General features: G+C 42.5%; 1 protein-coding gene across 3 annotated transcripts in view; it reads right to left on the bottom strand.

Moving 5' to 3' along the window:
• LOC106578647 (disks large-associated protein 1) overlaps positions 1-22352 on the bottom strand; it is a 287047-nt gene that overhangs the window by 200968 nt on the left and 63727 nt on the right. For all 3 annotated transcript variants that reach the window (XM_014157684.2, XM_045702177.1, XM_045702178.1), the window contains exon 2: positions 7779-7863. The gene's annotated coding sequence lies outside the window, so the exon portion shown is untranslated. The remainder of the gene's footprint in view (positions 1-7778; positions 7864-22352) is intronic.

Genomic DNA, 22352 nt, shown 5'->3' with positions numbered 1-22352 from the left:
GGATGATCCATGGCACGAAGCCTCCAGTGATGATCCATGGCACAGAAACGGTATTGATGATCAATGGCATGGAGGCTGCAGTAACGGTCCCTAGTCCGGAACCTACAATGATGCTCTCCAGTCCGGAGCCTCCAGCGACGCTCCCCAGTCCGGAGCTCCCCAGCCCGGAGCCTCCGGCGACGCTCCCCAGCCCAGGGTCTTTAGTGACGGCCTGCAGTCCAGAGCCTCCGGCGATGATCTACAGTCCGGTTCCTCCGATGACAATCCACGGTCCGGTGTTACAGAAGCAGAGGGATCTGCGGGCAGAGCAGGGGTTACGCCCCGAACCAGAGCCACCTCCGCTGCTGGAGGATCTGCTGGATAGTAAGGTTCTGGGTACTGCACTAGAGCCGCCATAGACAATTATCACCCTCCCTACCCTCCCTTTTGTTTTGTGGGTTCATTTGTTGTTTTATGTTGCATTCGGAGTCTGCACCTTTGGGGGGGGGTGGGGTACTGTCACGTCCTGACCCTAGTAAGATGTCATTTTCTATAGTAGAGTAGGTCAGGGCGTGACAGGGGGTGTTTTTACTATGTTTTCTATATCTATGTTTAGTTTTAGTTTTCTATTTCTATGTTGCCGTTTTTTGGGATGATCTCGAATTAGAGGCAGCTGGTTCGCGTTGTCTCTAATTGGAGATTATATTTAAATTGGGTTTTTTTCTATTGTGTTTGTGGGCAGTTGATTTCTGTTTAGTTGTGTTCTGTGTAGATGTTAATACCTGACAGAACTGTTAGCTGATCGTTTTTCTCTTTGTTATTTTCTTTAGTGTTCAGAGTTTAACCTGTTTGGGATAGGGGGCAGTATTTGCACGGCCGGATAAAAAACATACCCGATTTAATCTGGTTATTACTACTGTCCAGAAACTAGAATATGCATATAATTGTTTGATTTGGATAGAAAACACCCTAAAGTTTCTAAAACTGTTTGAATGGTGTCTGTGAGTATAACAGAACTCATATGGCAGGCAAAAACCTGAGAAGATTCTGACCATTTCTTTGCCTTCTACACTCTCTTTATTGAAAACAAAGGATCTCTGCTGTAACGTGACACGTCCTAAGGCTCCCATAGGCTCTCAGAAGGCGCCAGAACGTTGAATGATGACTTTGCAGCCCATGGCTGAAAAACAGTAGCGCATTTGGATAGTGGTCGATCTGAGAACAATGAGACGGGTGCGCGCATGCACGTGAAGAGTCCATTTTAGATTTTGAGTCTTTGAACGGAAAGGACGTCTCCCGGGTGGAATATTGTCACTTTTTTACGAGAAAAATCGCATAAAAATTGATTTTAAACAGCGTTTGACTAGCTTTGAAGTACGGTAATGGAATATTTAGAAATGTTTTGTCACGAAACCCTTCGCTACCCTTCGTTACCCACCCTTCATTACCCTTCGGATAGTGTCTTGAACGCACAACAAAACGCCGCTATTTGGATATAACTATGGATTATTTGGAACCAAACCAACATTTGTTATTGAAGTAGAAGTCCTGGGAGTGCATTCTGACGAAGAACAGCAAAGATAATCCTATTTTTCTTATAGTAAATCTGAGTTTGAGTGCCAAACTTGGTGGGTGTCAAAATAGCTAGCCCGTGATGGCGAGCTATCTACTCAGAATATTGCAAAATGTGCTTTTGCCGAAAAGCTATTTTAAAATCGGACACCGCGATTGCATAAAGGAGTTCTGTATCTATAATTCTTTAAATAATTGTTATGTTTTTTGTGAACGTTTATCGTGAGTAATTTAGTAAATTCACCGGAAATTTGCGGTGGGTATGCTAGTTCTGAACGTCACATGCTAATGTAAAAAGCTGGTTTTTGATATAAATATGAACTTGATTGAACAAAACATGCATGTATTGTATAACCTCTCTGGGCTAGGCGGGACGAATTCGTCCCGCCTACGTAACAGCCACTGGCAGCCTGTGGCGCGATTTTCAAAACCTTAAAAATCCTATTACTTCAATTTCTCAAACATATGACTATTTTACAGCTATTTAAAGACAAGACTCTCGTTAATCTAACCACACTGTCCGATTTCAAAAAGGCTTTACAACGAAAGCAAAACATTAGATTATGTCAGCAGAGTACCAAGCCAGAAATAATCAGACACCCATTTTTCAAGCCAGCATATAATGTCACCAAAACCCAGAAGACAGCTAAATGCAGCACTCACCTTTGATGATCTTCATCAGATGACAACCCTAGGACATTATGTTATACAATACATGCATGTTTTGTTCAATCAAGTTCATATTTATATCAAAAACCAGCTTTTACATTAGCATGTGACGTTCAGAACTAGCATACCCCCCGCAAACTTCCGGGGAATTCGCTAACATTTTACTAAATTACTCACGATAAACGTTCACAAAAAGCATAACAATTATTTTAAGAATTATAGATACAGACCTCCTCTATGCACTCGATATGTTCGATTTTAAAATAGCTTTTTGGTGAAAGCACATTTTGCAATATTCTAAATACATAGCCCAGGCATCACGGGCTCGCTATTTAGACACCCGGCAAGTTTAGCACTCACCATAATCATATTTACTATTATAAAAGTTTGATTACCTTTTGTTGTCTTCGTCAGAATGCACACCCAGGACTGCTACTTCAATAACAAATGTTGTTTTGGTCCAAAATAATCCATCGTTATATCCGAATAGCGGCGTTTTGTTCGTGCGTTCAAGACACTATCCGAAATAGTAAAGAAGTGTCGTGCGCATGGCGCAATTCGTGACAATAAAATTCTAAATATTCCATTACCGTACTTCGAAGCATGTCAACCGCTGTTTAAAATCTATTTTTACGCCATTTTTCTCGTAGAAAAGCGATAATATTCCGACAGGGAATCTCCTTTTCGGCAAACAGAGGAAAAAATCCCAAAGGCGGGGGCGGTCGGGTCACGCGCATAAGCCCAGAGTCCCTTGATCGGCCACTTGAGAAAGGCGATAATGTGTTTCAGCCTGGGGCTGGAATGACGACATTCTGTTTTTTCCCGGGCTCTGAGCGCCTATGGACGACGTGGGAAGTGTCACGTTAGAGCAGAGATCCTTAGTAAATGATAGAGATGGAAAAGAAGTTCAAGAAATGGTCAGACAGGCCACTTCCTGTAAAGGAATCTCTCAGGTTTTGACCTGCCATTTGAGTTCTGTTATACTCACAGACACCATTCAAACAGTTTTAGAAAATTTAGGGTGTTTTCTATCCATATGTAATAAGTATATGCATATTCTAGTTACTGGGTAGGAGTGGTAACCAGATTAAATCGGGTATGTTTTTTATCCAGCCGTGTCAATACTGCCCCCTAGCCCTAACAGGATAACATAATGTCCTAGGAGTGTCATCTGATGAAGATCATCAAAGGTTAGTGCTGCATTTAGCTGTGGTTTTGGTTTTTGTGACATTATATGCAACCTTGAAAAATGGGTGTCTGATTATTTCTGGCTGGGTTCTCTGCTGACATAATCTAATGTTTTGCTTTCGTTGTAAAGCCTTTTTGAAATCGGACAGTGTGGTTAGATTAACGAGAGTCTTGTCTTTAAAATGCTGTAAAATAGTCATATGTTTGAGAAATTGAAGTAATAGCATTTCTAAGGTATTTGAATAATGCGCCACGGGATTCCACTGGCTGTTGAGTAGGTGGGACGATTTCGTCCCACATACCCTAGAGAGGTTAATATACGTCATTATGAGCACTCAACACGCTGCGGCTTGGTCCCCTCTATACGACAGCCGTTACACACAGGCAGTTAGAAAAGCCAAGGCTAGCTTTTTCAAGCAGAAATTTGCTTCCTGCAACACAAACTCAAAAAAGTTCTGGGACACTAAAGTCCATGGAGAATAAGAACACATCCTCCCAGCTGCCCACTGCACTGAGGATAGGAAACTCTGTCACCTCCGATAAATCCACTATAATTGAGAATTTCAATAGGCATTTTTCTACGGCTGGCCATGCTTTCCACTTGGCTACCCCTACCGAGGTCAACAGCACTGCACTCCCCACAGCTACTCACCCAAGCCTTCCCCATTTATCCTTCTCCCAAATCCAGTCAGCTGATGTTCTGAAAGAGGTGCAAAATCTGGACCCCTACAAATCAGCCGGGCTAGACAATCTGGACCCTTTCTAAAATTATCTGCCGAAATTGTTGCAACCCCTATTACTAGCCTGTTCAACCTCTCTTTTGTGTCGTCTGAGATTCCCAAAGATTGGAAAGCAGCTGCTGTCATCCCCCTCTTCAAAGGAGGGGACACTCTTAACCCAAACTGCTACAGACCAATATCTATCCTACCCTGCCTTTCTAAGGTCTTCAAAAGCCAAGTCAACAAACAGATTACCGACCATTTGGAATCCCACCGCACCTTCTCCGCTATGCAATCTGGTTTCAGAGCTGGTCATTGGTGCACCTCAGCCACGCTCAAGGTCCTAAACGATATCGTAACCGCCGTCGATAAGAAACAATACTGTGCTGCCGTATTCATTGACCTGGCTAAGGCTTTCGACTCTGTCAATCACCACATCCTCATCGGCAGACTCAATAGCCTTGGTTTCTCAAATGATTGCCTCACCTGGTTCACCAACTACTTCACTGATAGAGTTCAATGTGTCAAATCGGATGGCCTGTTGTCCGGGCCTCTGGTCGTCTCTATGGGGGTGCCACAGGGTTCAATTCTTGGACCGACTCTTTTCTCGGTATACATCAATGATGTCGCTCTTGCTGCTGGTGAGTCTCTGATCCACCTCTACGCAGACGACACCATTCTGTATACTTCTGGCCCTTCTTTGGAGACTGTGTTAACAACCCTCCAGACGAGCTTCAATGCCATACAACTCTCCTTCCGTGGCCTCCAACTGCTCTTAAATACATGTAAAACTAAATGCATGCTCTTCAACCGATCGCTGCCTGCACCTGCCCACCCGTCCAGCATCACTACTCTGGACGGTTCTGACTTAGAATATGTGGACAACTACAAATACCTAGGTGTCTGGTTAGACTGTAAGCTCTCCTTCCAGACTCACATCAAACATCTCCAATCCAAAGTTAAATCTAGAATTGGCTTCCTATTTCGCAACAAAGCATCCTTCACTCATGCTGTCAAACATACCCTCGTAAAACTGACCATCCTACCGATCCTAGACTTCGGCGATGTCATTTACAAAATAGCCTCCAATACCCTACTCAATAAACTGGATGCAGTCTATCACAGTGCCATCCGTTTTGTCACCAAAGCCCCATATACTACCCACCACTGCGATCTGTACACTCTCGTTGGCTGGCCCTCGCTTCATACTCATCACCAAACCCACTGGCTCCAGGTCATCTACAAGACCCTGCTAGGTAAAGTCCCGCTTTATCTCTGCTCACTGGTCACCATAGCAGCACCCACCTGTAGCACGCGCTCCAGCAGGTATATCTCTCTGGTCACCCCCAAAGCCAATTCCTCCTTTGGCCGTCTCTCCTTCCAGTTCTCTGCTGCCAATGACTGGAACGAACTACAAAAATCTCTGAAACTGGAAACACTTCTCTCCCCCACTAGCTTTAAGCACCAGCTGTCAGAGCAGCTCACAGATCACTGCACCTGTACATAGCCCATCTATAATTTAGCCCAAACAACAACCTCTTCCCCTACTGTATTTATTTATTTATTTTGCTCCTTTGCACCCCATTATTTCTATTTCTACTTTGCACTTTCTTCCACTACAAATCTACCATTCCAGTGTTTTACTTGCTATATTGTATTTACTTTGCCACCATGGCCTTTTTTGCCTTTACCTCCCTTATCTCACCTCATTTGCTCACATTGAATATAGACTTATTTTTCTACTGTATTATTGACTGTATGTTTGTTTTACTCCATGTGTAACTCTGTGTTGTTGTATGTGTCGAACTGCTTTGCTTTATCTTGGCCAGGTCGCAATTGTAAATGAGAACTTGTTCTCAACTTGCCTACCTGGTTAAATAAATGTGAAATAAATAAAATAAATAAACATATATCATAAGGCCTTTCTTTGAGGGCATAGTTATACTCTAACATAATGGTGTTAAGAATCTCCTGGTTTACAGGCCAAGTCAGTCCTGCAAGTCACATTATGCTGGCTTGTAAAGGGATTTCTTTTGGAATCCAGACAGAGTAAGACTAGCCTACAAGTGGAATTCTTAATCACCCACAACCTGCATTCAGCCAGGGTAGGGAAGATGGAATACCGAGACAACCTCAATCCTCTAGACTGGAACAACCAGTTGGTACAATACACCCAATTACTAATAGATTGGATTAGTTTAGAAAACTGAATGTTATTTATCTTTGTGTAGCAAAAAATTAATCACTCAATCAATGTACATGCAAAAACACATATTACACTAAAACAAACATTTCTGAACATCTCCCTGCAACAGAGCATGCTGGGAAGTATTGTATATGGTTCTTTGTAGAACCCTTCTTGCCTACAAAGAATCCTTCTTGCCTTCCAGAGTCATCAAATAACCCTTTCTTCCAAAAATGGTTCTTAGGATGTTATAGGTTCAAGGTAGAAACCATTGCCTTAAAAATAACCATTGTATTCCTAAAAGGGTTCTTCTGATCAAAATGTTTCTTGGTTGAACACTATCCCTCCCCAAATAACCATTTTGGAACCCTTTCTTTCTAAGAGTGTACCGGTCCAATTCAAGCACTGCATACAGTACACATAGGCCTTGGAAGTTCCACACGTAAATATGTATTTCTCTAGTTTAGTTTATTTGATCATTTAAAACTAGGTACACATCCAAAGTTATGTACTTGATTAAGAATCATTGAGGATAAACCCAAAAAGCATACAACTTATTTCCATTGCGGTCCTCTTTCATGATAGCAGGTGGCAAGTTTGGCATATGTGACAGTCTACAACACATAGAATTGAGCACTTAAATGTGACTTTTTGTTGTATCTCTTCTCAATCTCTCGGAGCATAGCGAGAGTTGGTTTGAATATGGCTGGCAGAGAGTAAACAAGTTCAGCACTTTTTATCTCCAAACAAACACTTTTCCATCTTTCTTTGGAGTTTAAACTCTTATAATCTCGGGTCCAACATCTGTTGTGCCACCAAATATCATTAAATGTTCTGAACCGTGTAGAAAAAGGTCATGGCTACTGGAGAGCTGCTGAGACGACAGACACAAAGAGCGCATGGATGATTCAGCCCCAATCTCACTCTTTCCCCCAGTCTCTCTCCCTCTCTTTTATCCCTCTATCCATCTCTGCCTCCCACTCCCTGTCTGACTCCTATCCTTTATTCTTCCCCCCCTCTCATTCTCTCTCCCTCCATCCCTCCCTCCATCTCTGCCTGACAGACTCCCACACTCCAGTGAGATTCTGTCCATGCGTGTCATGACTAATTGACTCTCACTGGGGGTTATGGCAAGGTTGTGGCCATCACATGCAATGTTCAGTCAGAAAGGTCAAAGTTGAATAAAAAAAAAACACGTGTGTTGGTGTGAATAATGATGACAGTCAGACGCAGCCTGGACAGACCAGATCATGGCTAATATACCAACGGTGTTAATAGAATCGGTGTGACCCAGTCAAAACATGTGTGTACAGAATATGTAAGTTGTTCATAGGAAGACAGTATGCTATAAGGTATCAGTACTGCAGCCCAGCCTTCAGATGAGAACGTGTATCTTTTTTCTTGCCTGCAAAAATGTAGCCCTGGGGATTGCAATACAGTTATAAAGCAAGTATAAATTAACTCACCCACTTTATTGTCTCCTCTTCAACATCATGACTCACCGGTCCTTAAATCCACACCTGTTGTCCTCCATGCAACTACAGGTCTTTACTAAAAACAGAACAGGATAGAGAAAAACGATGTTGATATTTAACCAAAAACAAAACAATTAAATAAGCTTGTTGTAAGGCAAAGTGCTCAATTAGGCGGCAGGGTGGTTAGAGCATTAGTGGTTAGAGCATTGGGCTAGTAACAAAGGTTGCAAGTTCGAATCCCCGAGCTGACAAGGTACAAATCTGTCGTTATGCCCCTGAACAAGGCAGTTAACCCACTGTTCCTAGGCTGTCATTGAAAATAAAAATGTGTTCTTAACTGACTTGCCTAGTTAAATAAAGGTAAAATAAAAAAATTAATAAGAGACTCTCAAACCAGAAATTATTGGTTGAAGAGACATTCAATACTGTTACGTGTTCGGCTAAGAAAAGTTTGTTTTGGCGAAAATTCAAAGCTGCACTGTCTTAGTTCTCATCCCAAACGTAGTCCTTTGGGAAGCTGTGAGAAATAGCATGAAAGAGGAAACATGCACCGAATCCATCCTCCCCCCAAAAACGGAGAAGATAAGAGCAAGCATTTCAATTTAAGCCTATTTCTGCTCCTTGAAATATAGTCACATGTGGGGTCCTGGGGTCTCTTTGAGGAACTGCTCTTAGTCTCAGTCTCTATTCCCTACACTAAAAAAATAGTTCCTAAATGGTTCTTCCTCAGCTGTTAAGGTTCATTGGAGAACTCTTGCCCAATATAGAACCTTTGAGTTAAGTGTAGTGTTCTTGACATGGCATCTACAGTTCTTCAGAATTCTAAAAGGTTTTTGAAATGTATGGAAACCTGTAGATCTGTCCCTTTCATAGCATACAGCAAATTGACCAGTGTTAACTGGTATGGTTTTTCAGAGTAACATTTCTAGTGTTGATTCAAAAGTTAAATTAACACTCAGGGCGTGAAATAACTCTAGTGTTAATTTTAATAACCAGAGTTGAACCAAAACCACAACCATCATTATCATATTTCCCAGCATGCTCTAGTTGAGATTGATTTCAATATATGTTTTTGCATTGATTAATCAATCTTATACTACTCAAATATAAATAACATACATTTGTATAAACTATTCCAATCTGTTTAAAGGTCCTGAATAGTCACTTTGTAATGTACTTTTTCTCGCATAGCTAACTACCAGGAAGTTTGAAAAAACAGGCTGAGTGGGCGGGGGGCTTACACTGAGTGTGCAAAACATTGGGAACACATTCCTAATATTAAGTTGCACCCCCTTTTGCCCTCAGAACAGCCTCAATTTGTCAGCGCATGGACTCTACAATGTGTTGAAAGCATTCCAAAGGGATGCTTGCCCATGTTGACTCCAATGCTTCCTAAAGTTGTGTCAAGTTGGCTGGATGTCCTTTGGTTGGTGGACCATTCCTGATACACACAGGAAACTTTTGAGTGTGAAAAGCCCAGCAGAGTTGTAGTTCTTGACACAAACCGGTAAGCCTGGCACCCACTACCATACTTTGTTCAAAGGCACTTCAATCTTTTGTTGGTGGGGATCCAAACAATAATCATGTTAAATCAGTTGTTGTTTTGTGATATCATTAAGGATGGTATACCTAAAATAACAGTAACTCTACAAATTTATACGTCCCAGTTTTTCAGATTTTCATCTAAATGTTGTGGAACTTATATGGTTAAATATGAAACTATTTGTGAGAAGATGAAACATTATTTTAGCCTTCTAAATGAGATCATTGTTTTTCATATACACTTTTGGCAAGTCAGTAACCACGCCTACGTGAGCACAGACATTGTGGCAACGTGATGGAACCGCCCTCCAAGGCGAGGGCATAAAAGGACTGCTAACGAAATTTACATTAGACCAAAACATGCCGGGTTGCCGCCGGTGTGTAAAGGGGTCCTAGCTGTGCTCTGAATAATCAACCATTGAGACCAGAGAACGTGAGAATTTTGTTCACACTTTACGAAATGGTTTAAAAACTACAAGACCAGTACATTGCTGGGTTGCTACTGGCGTGTAAAATGGTTTAAAACTACTAGACCAGTATACGTGCAGCGTGACCGAGCTGAATGTTATGAAATGGTAAGACCCTCTGAAACTCAACAGAGAAGAAGACTAGGCATAGACAGGCACTGGCTGCAGCTTTGCATGTAACGTGACGAGAAAAGAAGAACATTTCCCAATCAAACGACCATTGGAACGCCTGATGTATCCAGTCTAACGAACACTTCCAGAACAAAGAAAGCTTACTACTACAACTACTAAGGACATTGATTCAGAGGGGCTGGGTTAAATGTGGAAGACACATTTCAGTTGAAGGCATTCTGTTGTACAACTGACTAGGTATCCCCCTTTCCCTAATATTACCTCTGGTGGACAATCAGAAACTTAGACTTTCTGTCAAACTATTCGTCACAGACGGATCGAGGGGTTTCAACAGAGAGACGACAGACAAAGACATCTAAGCGTAAATATTTGTTGCATTTCTAAATCCTAATGAGCGATTTGTTAGGGTGCAATTATTCAACTGTATGTACAATAGTTGAATTCCTTTGTCTCTCCTTCTCCCGCTCTTTCTTTCCCCACCCCTTTCATTGTGTATCCAGCCGTCATATCGGGTTAGTCCACTAGGGACTTTTCATTGCATTATGTTAATAATCAATTCAACCTATACTGTGTGTGTTTACGTAATTCTGTGTGATTATTTAGTTAGTTAGTAAATAAGTAATTAAGCCAGTTTGTGTATCGCTGAATAATCATTTAGACTAGGGTTTGTGCAGATTTAAAGTCAACAACGTTCAGAATGAGACTGATATGAGGTAATAATAATTAAAAAAGACCCTGGGCCAATTGTGCACTGCCCTATGGGACTCCCAATCATGGCCGGTTGTGACACAGCCTGGATTCGAACCAGGGTGTCTTTAGTGACGCCTCAAGCACTGAGATGCAGTGGCTTAGACCACTGCGCAACTCATGAGTTAATTGTTACGTGATTAATTGAATCACGTAATAACTAAACATAGTTAATTGATTTGATAAAATAACAGTCATCCCATTAATGGTAGTCATGTCATGACACAATTCATTCTCTGAATGGCACACATACACAATCCATGTCTCACTTGTCTCAAGGCTTAAAAATCTTTCTTTAACCTGCCTTCTCCCCATCTACACTGATTGAAGTGGATTTAACAGGTGACATCAATAAAGGATCATAGCTTTCACCTGGATTCACCCGGTCAGTCTATGTCATGGAAAGAGTTCCTAATGTCTTGTACACTCAGTGTATAGTGCACTACTTTTGACCAGAGGTGCACTTTATAAGGTGCTATTTGAGATGCAGCTACTTCTATGCAAACTGGTGTTAGAAGGAGAAGGGGGTGGTCAGGGGCTAACTTTATGAGACAAAGGCTTAGAATCTGCATCCCTCCACCCCCCATACACACACATTCACACACCTCCTGGGGCCAAATGAATACCTGTCAGTGAGTATGTGGGTTTCACATTACAGCGTGTGATTTCATTAAGTGTGCCCTTCAGGGGTCTGCTACGCCAGGTGGTGGTCCGACAGTGCCAGAACTAAACTTAAAGCCCCCTATCTACATTGCAAATATACTCTTCTGTTAATGTACATGATGGCTCAGTCCTGCACTCAATAGTAAGACCCAACTGCTGTTGAGCTGTCATAGTTTCCATAATTCAAAGGTTTGAGTAAATTTCATTTGAATTCACACTGTGACAGATGCACTGTCAAACTTTTGTATAATTTCAGCCAGTAGTTTTGAATGTAGCGCTCACGAATGAAAGTGGTCCCCAGAAATTGCGTACTGTCACGTGTGGATATGTGCACCAAGTCCTTGCTCTATAGTGCTGAGCAATTAACCAAAATGTCAGTTGTTCAGATATTAAACAAGTAATTGACCGAGGTCGGTTCAATTACTTGAATTCCATTTAGTTCTGTTGTTTTTGTGAGCCCAACGTGCCGTTTCTCTAGAGAGAAATAAAATAATTCACAAGGGAAATGAAGTGAAGACCTATATGGGACACTGGGATGAAGGGAGTTGTACTTTTCATTATGGAAATATAAAACCTAGTTCAGTACAGAAACGTAGCAATTAACAACAATGACCATAATACATTGCACCTGTTCTTTTCGGTCTCGGACAGAGATGGATACACTTTAACGCCTGCTATGTTAGGTTAGATACACACAGACCACATACAGCACTGCATGAGAGAGGAATGTACACAACCCAATGATGAGAGATAGAGACAGTTCATGAAAGTATGCCTCATCTACTATAAAGTCAAATTATTGTCAGACAGCTCTGCAGAATAGGCCTACTTAGGCAGTCTAGCCAAGCTAAATAGGATGACTAAAGACAGTACAGTATGGGGAGAACAGAGATAATGTTAGGTGGTTATCTGGATGGCTGACTGCTACTGCCCAAGCAAAGATGAGATGTTGACTTAAAGGAATTAAAAATTATAAAGTCATCAAATAAAACAAAGTAATATACACAACTGAAATATTTTATTGTTTCATAGTAATTTCCTATTTTTCTATGTGGACTATTGGACTATTTTGTGTGTTTTGGAGCTTTGGAATTGCAATGCAAAATCTCTAATAATGGTTTAAAAAATTACAGATTTTTTTCATAATCTAACCGAAGTCAAACCGACCTCAAAATGCACAAATGTGGGGGAAATGGCTCTGCACAGGTTCCAAAAAACAGTAACTTCCAATTTAGGAGTTTTGTGGATAATTTAGGTAAGACAGTATTTCTGCGCGTAGATTATGCATGTATGAACTACACATTGACACATCCAGCCCAATGCACGAGGTTTAAAAAATACGTACTAGATGCCAAAGTACCGTTCAATCTCTTTAATACTGAAGAATTTGTATAAACCTCAATATCTTAAAGTTCTATTAATAAATTATAATGCGCACATAGAATAGTACAGTGCAATTCTTTATATGATTAAACCATGGATTTGACCTTGCTGACTTCTCATCTGCAGTTGAAATAGAGTTAAAGGACTGCTGCCTTGGATTTTGAATGTAATTCTATTTTAATCACAAAAGATTTATACAAATCTGGAATTATTTTAATCACCAGAGTTTTGGATATACTGTATATAAAATCAGATTTTTATTTTGACATTTTCTCCTTGTAGAGGTATGCAGTATTAGTCTCATTTTATCCCATGTACTGATAGGATAAGGCTTTATCGAAAATGCTCCCCTTGGTGACTCACAGACAGGTAGTTTCCGATAGGCAATGTAATGTCATTATAAACTATATCCCAAATGATACCCTATTCCCAATTTAGTACACTACTTTTCACCCGGGCCCTAAAATCATAGAAAAGGGCTGTCCGAGGCTAAATCTAAATCCCCCCCCTTTCCTGTCAACAATTCTCTGCTTTTCACAGCCTTGCCAATCCTCTTTCTGACTCGCCTCTTTTCATCACCAAAACAGCTGCCTCCAACAATCAGGCAAATGTGTGCATGCCGTGTGTGTGTGTGTGTGTGTGTGTGTGTGTGTGTGTGTGTGTGTGTGTGTGTGTGTGTGTGTGTGTGTGTGTGTGTGTGTATGTGTGTGTGTGTATGTGTGTCTCCGATAACTTTCATATTGTGATTTTGATCTATACGTGGGTCAGTATGCAGCAGACAACCAGAGACAGAGACAGTGAAACGCAGAGGAACCAAGGAGATAACGTGCTCAGCACCCCCTAAATTCTTAGTAAATGGACTTTGAGTACTCCAGCATAGACCTTAACATGAACACCCTCCAACGTCAATTTATCCCACAGTATAGGAACATAATAAAATTCAGTGCTAACAAATCCTGAAGTTTGAATAATGTGTGTGTGAATAATGGAGCTGAGCCCATGGCTGTACAGTGGGGAGATTAAGCATGGAGCTAGCCAGCTATCAAGGCAGGCAGGGATGCAGGCTCAGGCCTAGTTGTCCTGACTCAGTGTTGGCGTAGCCTAGCTGGGGCTCAGGGGGTTAATGCAGCTGGGGGCAAGGTCTGATCCAGGTCCCATCGGTAGCCGACAAGACTTCAAAGAGTCTAAATGGCCATCTCCTCTCGGCTCAGACACACTGGGCAGCCCAGAAGTCCCAGCTCACAGGTCAAACTTAGTTTAATCTTTTATGGATCATGCTTGCATTGATAGTGAATAGTTTCATGAATACAGCAAAGGGCCTTAATTCCATATCACATCGAAACATATGGTCATTTCAAAGGCTGAGATTTTCCGACTTTTTGTAAAGCCTTTTCTCTCTCTCAATTCTCTTTCTCTCCTTCTCTCCCCTATCCTTCTCTACTTGTTCACTTCCCTCACTCTCTCGTTTTGCATAGAAGGTCACAGTAATTTCCCCCTTAGACAGATAAAAAATAAAAACATTTGCATAGTGATGAATTATTCAAAGTCCTGCCCTTGAAATGGAGAGCTGCAGTCGTCAACTAACACACACTTAAAAATGCTGGGTTAAAAACAAGCCAATTTGCATAAATATTGGACAGAATACACGTTGCGTTATTTATACCCAGCCAGCAGGGTCACAAACAACCCCTTGTTTTCTTTAAATTGCGTTGTTGATCCTGGGTTACTGAGCTATGATCCACCAAGTAAGATTAGAAAACAAGAGGCACATCTTAGTAGGGGCGTGGCTGACAGATAGTTATTGTTGGCCCCCCGTAAAAGTAAATGTCATTCCAGTTAATCTGTTAAGTTGTATTGTCAACACATTTTAAAGTTGAACACTGACACATTGTATCTTTAATAAGGCTTACACAAGAGTATGAGTTCCAATGCATATGCTAATGTTGATAGTTTATAATATTTGTGGCTGCTAGTAAGTTCATGATAAAACATAATATTGTACATTGTACATACAGTAAGCTATAGCACCACTGTGTTTCTCAAATCATATTCTACAATATTTGGTCGATTAAAGAGCATCCCCCCACTGAGTCTCTGTGACCTGGCCTTGACCTGTGTCAGCGTCCCGCGGCCTGCCACCCTACCTGGTGAACAGGTGTCAGATGGATGGACCAGCATCTGCTAGGCTACACTGCAGCCCCTCAACACCAAGGATGCGGTGTGCTTAGTCTTAGTGTGGAGACCAGGGAAGGGTCGAAAAGAAAACAGTCACAAAGAAGTGTCTCTCTCTCCCATACAGCTGCAGTAGAACTGATTTACAGATCCCATATTGAATGATAAAGAATGATTCCCTCGTTTAGGTGTCAGGCTGTGTGAGGCTGCAGTGGGATCAGTCACCAACACCAACAGTCAGCAGATGAGGCAAATATTCTCCATGCAAATTCAGCCTGCCATGCAGCATGTAGCTAAATGACTAGCAGCTGGTATTTTAAAAGGCATGCAAACACTGTTGTTAGAAGAAGGAGAAGGCAGGCTCACTGATTGAGTGGAAACAGTGTGAGTTCCAAATGGCACCCTGTTCCCTATATAGTGCACTACTTTGGACGAGTGCTCAGAAAGCTCTGGTCAAAAGAAGTGCACTATGTCGGGATGAGGGTGCCAATTGCAAATCAGGACCAATCAATGCTAACAAACACCATGCCTGCCAATTACGAGGCTTAATTCACTTTTTCTCTCAGTCTCCAATCCATTTCCTTCTCATTGAGAATAGAGAGAAGCAACTAACTCAAAGAAAAAATGTAAATTTGAGGATTTTTTTTCACTCACAGAGGCTGCATACCAAACGGCATCCTAATCCCTATATAATTAACTACTTTTGACCAAAGCCCTATGGTACACTATACAATACACGCAATAGGATGCCATTGGGAATGCGCACATAAACTTGATCTCTTTTATCCTGAATCAATTGGTCAGTCTTTAAGAGTTGCCATAGATGGGACCAATCACAGCGATCAAACAGGAGAGCTGGAAACAGGAATCTGATGAGAAAATCTAATTATATTTGTCGAATGTACCGAATACAACGGGTGTAAACCTTACCGTGAAATGCATATTGACAAGCTCTTAACCAACAATGCAGAGTTTTAAAAAAAATATATATTTTTTATTTTTTATAAAAGGTTTAAAAAAGGGTTCGAGGCTATATACCAGTACAGATTAGGCAAGGTAATTGAGGTAATATGTACAGTAGGGGTAAAGTGACTATGCATAGATAGTAAATAGCGAGAAGCAATAGCGTAATAAATGGGGTCAATGAAAATAGTTTTGGTAGCCATTTGATTAACTGTTTAGCAGTTTTACAGGATGGCTTGAGGGTAGAAGCTATGGGCAAGCGTCCCATCCTAGTCAACAGCCAGTGGAATCGCGTGGCGCGAAATACAAATACCTCAAAAATGCTATAACTTCAATTTCTCAAACATATGACTATTTTACACCATTTTAAAGAGAAGACTCTCGTTAATCTAACCACATTGTCCGATTTCAAAAAGGCTTTACAGCGAAAGCAAAACATTAGATTATGTCAGGAGAGTACCCTGCCAAAAATAATCACACAGCCATTTTCAAAGCAAGCACATATGTCACAAAACCAAAACCACAGCTAAATGCAGCACTAACCTTTGATGATCTTCATCAGATGACACTCCTAGGACATTATGTTATACAATACATGCATGTTTTGTTCAATCAAGTTCATATTTATATCAAAAATCTGCTTTTTACATTAGTATGTGATGTTGAGAACTAGCATACCCACCGAAAACTTCCGGTGAATTTACTAAATTACTCATGATAAACGTTCACAAAATACATAACAATTATTTTAAGAATTATAGATACAGAACTCCTTTATGCAATCGCGGTGTCAGATTTTAAAATAGCTTTTCGGCGAAAGCACATTTTGAAATATTCTGAGTACATAGCTCGGCCATCACGGCTAGCTATTTTGACACCCACCAAGTTTGGGACTCACTAAACTCAGAATTACTATTAGAAAAATTTGATTACCTTTGCTGTTGTTCATCAGAATGCACTCCCAGGACTTCTACTTCAACAACAAATGTTGTTTTGGTTCCAAATAATCCATAGTTATATCCAAATAGCTCCGTTTTGTTCGTGCGTTCAGGTCACTATCCGATGGGTGACGCGCGAGCGCATTTCGTGACAAAAAAATTCTAAATATTCCATTACCGTACTTAGAAGCATGTCAAACGCTGTTTAAAATCATTTTCTCGTAAAATAGCGATAATATTCCAACCGGGCAACGTTGTATTCATTCAAAGGCTGAAAGAAAGAAATTGCGAATTCTCGTGAACGCGCATCTCAGTCTCACTGTCCCCAGGCTGACCACTCACAAACTCTGCAGCTGTTCTTTGCCCAGAGACAGCAGACACCCCATTCCACTTCATGGCGGCTTTAGAGAGCCAATGGGAGCCTTAGAAAGTGTCACATTACAGCACAGATGCTGTATTTTCGATAGAGATGCAACGGAAGGACAACAAATTGTCAGACAGGGCACTTCCTGTATGGAATCTTCTCAGCTTTTGGCCTGCCATATGGGTTCTGTTATACTAACAGACACCATTCAAACAGTTTTAGAAACTTTAGAGTGGTTTCTATCCAAATCTACTAATTATATGCATATTCTTGTTTCTGGGCAAGAGTAGTAACCAGTTTAAATCGGGTATGTTTTTTATCCGGCCGTGCAAATACTGCCCCCTAGCCCCAACAGGTTTTAAGGAGCATTCTGGACCTAGACTTGGCCTTCCGGTACCGCTTGCCATGCTGTAGTAAAGAGAACAGTTTATGACTTGGGTGACTGGAGTCTGACATTTTTTAGAGCCTTCCTCTGACACCGCCTGGTACAGAGATCCTGGATGGCAGGAAGCTTGGCCTCAGTGATGTACTGGGCCGTACGCACTACCCTCTGTAGCGCCTTGCGGTCAAATGCTGAGCAGTTGTCATGCCAAACGGTGATGTAACCAGTCAGGATCCTCTCGATGGTGCAACTGTAAAACGTTTTGAGGATCTGAGTAACCATGCCAAATCTTTTCATTCTCCTGAAGGGGAATAGGCATTGTCGTGCCTTTTTCACGACAGTCTTGGTGTGTTTGGACCATTATAGTTTGTTAGTTATGTGGACACTCTCGATCCTCTCCACTATAGCCCCGTCAAACGGAATGGGGGCGTGCTCTGCCTGTAGTCCACGATCAGCTCCTTTGTCTTGCACACGTTGAGGGAGAGGTTGTTGCCCTGGCACCACACTGCCAGGTTTTTGACCTCCTTCCCATAGGCTCTCATTGTTAATGATGGTGTTGGAGTCATGCGTGGCCATGCTGTCATGGGTGAACTGGGAGTACAGGAGTGGACTAAGCATGCACCCCTGAGGGGCCGCGTGTTGAGGATAAGCATGGCAGATGTGTTGTTGCCTATCCTTACCACCTGGGGTCGGTCCGTCAGGAAGTCCAGGCTCGAGTTTCAGAGGGAAGTGTTTAGTCCCAGCTTAGTGATGAGCTTTGAGGGCACTATGGTGTTGAATGCTGAGTTGTAGTCAACGAACAGCATTCTCATGTAGGTGTTCCTTTTGTCCAAGTGGGAAAGAGCAGTGTGGAGTGCAATAGAGATTGCGTGATCTGTGGATCTATTATGGCGGTATGCGAATTGTAGTAGGTCTATGGTTTCTGGGATGATGATTTTGATGTGAGCCATGACCAGCCTTTCAAAGCACCTCATGGCTACATACATGAGTGCTACGGGGCGGTAGTAATTTAAGCAGATAACCTTGGCGTTCTTGGGCACACTGACTATGCTGGTCTGCTTGAAACATGCAGGTATTACTCAGTCAGGGAGAGGTTGAAAATGTTGGTAAATACACTGTTGGTCATCGCATGCTCTGAGTATGCGTCTTGGTAATCTATCTGGCCCTGCGGCCTTGTGAATGCTGACCTGTTTAAAGGTCTTACTCACATCGCCCAACGAGAGTGTGATCATACAGTTGTCTGGAACAGCTGGTGCTCTCATGCGTGCATAAAAGGCATTTAGCTCATCTGGTAGGCTCACGTTGCTGGGCAACTCGCGGCTGAGTTTCCCTTTATAATCCTTAATAGTTTGCAAGCCCTGCCACATCTGACAAGCTTCAGAGCCCATGTAGTAGGATTCAATCTAGCCTTTAGGTCAGTGTGGATGTTGCCTGTAATCCATGGCTTCTGGTTGGAATATGTATATACGGTCACTGTAGGCACGATGTCGTCTATGCACTTATTGATGAAGCCGGTGACTGATGTAGCATACTCCTCAATGTCATCAAATGAATCCCGGAACATATTCCAGTCTGTTCTAGCAAAACAGTCCTGTATCTTAGCAACCACGTCATCTGACCACTTCTGGTACTTCCTGCTTGAGTTTTTGCTTGCAAGCAGGAATCAGGAGGATAGAATTATGGTCAGATTAGCCAAATGGAGAGTTGGTCTCAAGTTTTTTTTCCTCTGGTTGCACGTGACATGCTGGTAGAATTGAGGTAAAACAGATTTAAGTAGACACAGACCACCACCCCTTGTCTTAGCGGAGGTTGCTGTTCTGTCTTGCCGATACATGTAAAACACAGCCAACTGTATATTATCAACTGGTAAAAGACCAAGTCCATATTATGGCAAGAACAGCTCTAATAAGCAAAAAGAAACGACAGTCCATCCTTACTTTAAGACATGAAGGTCAGTCAATGCGGAACATTTCTAGAACTTTGAAAGTGTCTTCTTCAAGTGCAGTCGCAAAAATCATCAAGTGCTTTGATGAAACTGAGGACCGCCACAGGAAAGGAAGACCCATAGTTTAGTACAGTTAAAAGCCTCAGATATTGCAGCCCAAATTAATCCTTCAGAGTTCAGCAGACACATCTCAACATTAACTGTTTAGAGGAGACTGCGTGAATCAGGCCTTCATAGTTGAATTGCTGCAAAGAAACCACTACTAAAAGGACACATAATAAGAAGAGACTTGCTTGGGCCATGAAAATCTGAGATTTTTGGTTCCAACTACCATGTCTTTGTGAGACGTTGAGTAGGTGAATAGAGGATCTCTGCATGTGTGGTTCCCACCATGAAGCATGGAGGAGGAGCTGTGATGGTGAGGGGGTGCTTTGCTGGTGACAATTTTTGTGATTTATTTAGAATTTACATTTACTTTTAAGTCATTTAGCAGACGCTCTTATCTAGAGCGACTTACAAATTGGTGCATTCACCTTATGATATCCAGTGGAACAACCACTTTACAATAGTGCATCTAAATCTTTTAAGGGGGGGGGGGTTAGAAGGATTACTTTATCCTATCCTAGGTATTCCTTAAAGAGGTGGGGTTTCAGGTGTCTCTGGAAGGTGGTGATTGACTCCGCTGTCCTGGCGTCGTGAGGGAGCTTGTTCCACCATTGGGGTGCCAGAGCAGCGAACAGTTTTGACTGGGCTGAGCGGGAACTGTGCTTCCTCAGAGGTAGGGGGGCCAGCAGGACAGAGGTGGATGAACGCAGTGCCCTTGTTTGGGTGTAGGGCCTGATCAGAGCCTGAAGGTATGGAGGTGCCGTTCCCTTCACAGCTCCGTAGGCAATCACCATGGTCTTGTAGCGGATGCGAGCTTCAACTGGAAGCCAGTGGAGAGAGCGGAGGAGCGGGGTGACGTGAGAGAACTTGGGAAGGTTGAACACCAGACGGGCTGCGGCGTTCTGGATGAGTTGTAGGGGTTTAATGGCACAGGCAGGGAGCCCAGCCAACAGCGAGTTGCAGTAATCCAGACGGGAGATGACAAGTGCCTGGATTAAGACCTGCGCCGCTTCCTGTGTGAGGCAGGGTCGTACTCTGCGAATGTTGTAGAGCATGAACCTACAGGATCGGGTCACCGCCTTGATGTTAGTGGAGAACGACAGGGTGTTGTCCAGGATCACGCCAAGGTTCTTAGCACTCTGGGAGGAGGACACAAGGGAGTTGTCAACCGTGATGGCGAGATCATGGAACGGGCAGTCCTTCCCCGGGAGGAAGAGCAGCTCCGTCTTGCCGAGGTTCAGCTTGAGGTGGTGATCCGTCATCCACACTGATATGTCTGACAGACATGCAGAGATGCGATTCGCCGCCTGGTTATCAGAAGGGGGAAAGGAGAAGATTAATTGTGTGTCGTCTGCATAGCAATGATAGGAGAGACCATGTGAGGATATGACAGAGCCAAGTGACTTGGTGTATAGCGAGAATAGGAGAGGGCCTAGAACAGAGCCCTGGGGGACACCAGTGGTGAGAGCGCATGGTGCGGAGACAGATTCTCGCCACGCCACCTGGTAGGAGCGACCTGTCAGGTAGGACGTAATCCAAGCGTGGGCCGCGCCGGAGATGCCCAACTCGGAGAGAATTCAATGCACACTTAACCAGCATGGCAACCACAGCATTCTACAGTGATACGCCATCCCATCTGAATTGCGCTTAGTGGGAATATAATTTGTTTTTCTACAGGACAATGACCTAACACAACTCTAGGCTGTGTAAGGGCTATTTGACCAAGAAGGAGAGTGCTGCAACAGATGACCTGGCCTCCACAATCACCCAACCTCAAACTAATTGAGATGGTTTGGGATGAGTTGGACCACAGAATGAAGGAAAAACAGCCAACAAATGCACAGCAACATATTCATGACTGTTGGAAAAACATTCCAGGTGAAGCTGGTTGAGAGAATGCCAAGAGTGTTTAAAGCTGTCCAAGGCAAAGGGTGGCTACTTTGAAGAATGTAAAATCTAAAATATTATTTGTTTAACACTTTTTTTTGGTTACTACATGATTCCAAATGTGTTATTTCATAGTGTTGATGTCTTCACTATTATTCTACAATGTAAAAAATAGTAAAAATAAAGAAAAACCCTTGAATGAGTAGGTGTGTCCAAACTTTTGACTGGTACTGTATGTTATGCCTATCACTCTCTATTGGCCTCGGCCTACTCACAAGGAAGCCTCCTAGGATCCCTTGCCCTGGACCCATCTTCCTCTACTACTCTCTTCAACACCTTCTGTACTGCTCTGATCATGGGAACCTCAACCTGCCTTTATCTCACTGGATACTTCTGATCTCCAGCACCATGGTTGCTTCCCTGCCTACCCAAACTCCTTGCTCCGGCCAAACGATACGTCACGCACACAGATGTTAGTGTCTTCTCCGCAATGAGTCTGGATCTGAGTACCTCCCTGATGATTTCTAGAACCCAAACACATTCTAACCATTCTGATTGGTCCCAGAAACAGATGGGTTGGACCAGAGCTAGAACACACATGGGTAAAGAGGCGTTTTGAACATTCGTCATTGGCTTTGATACCCTGAATGGTTATAGATGATCCAATCGTTGAATACTTTATTTTGTACAACACCCCTCATTTTTACGCCACCACAAACAACTTCAATGACGGCGGTCTCAGACCAAAGTATGTAGCGAACATAGAGCCCCAGAAGAATTCTGTTTGAGTCGTCAGCCAACATGGGCATCCCTAAAATTAACACACAACTCTGGTTTCTCTTCATTACCCACAACCGTGCGTGATGTAGATTTCT

The sequence above is a fragment of the Salmo salar genome, chromosome ssa19 (assembly GCF_905237065.1).
Source record: "Salmo salar chromosome ssa19, Ssal_v3.1, whole genome shotgun sequence".
Taxonomy (NCBI): Eukaryota; Metazoa; Chordata; class Actinopteri; order Salmoniformes; family Salmonidae; genus Salmo; species Salmo salar.
The sequence above is the reverse complement of the archived record's forward strand: the minus strand, read 5'-3'. Positions and strand labels throughout refer to the sequence as shown.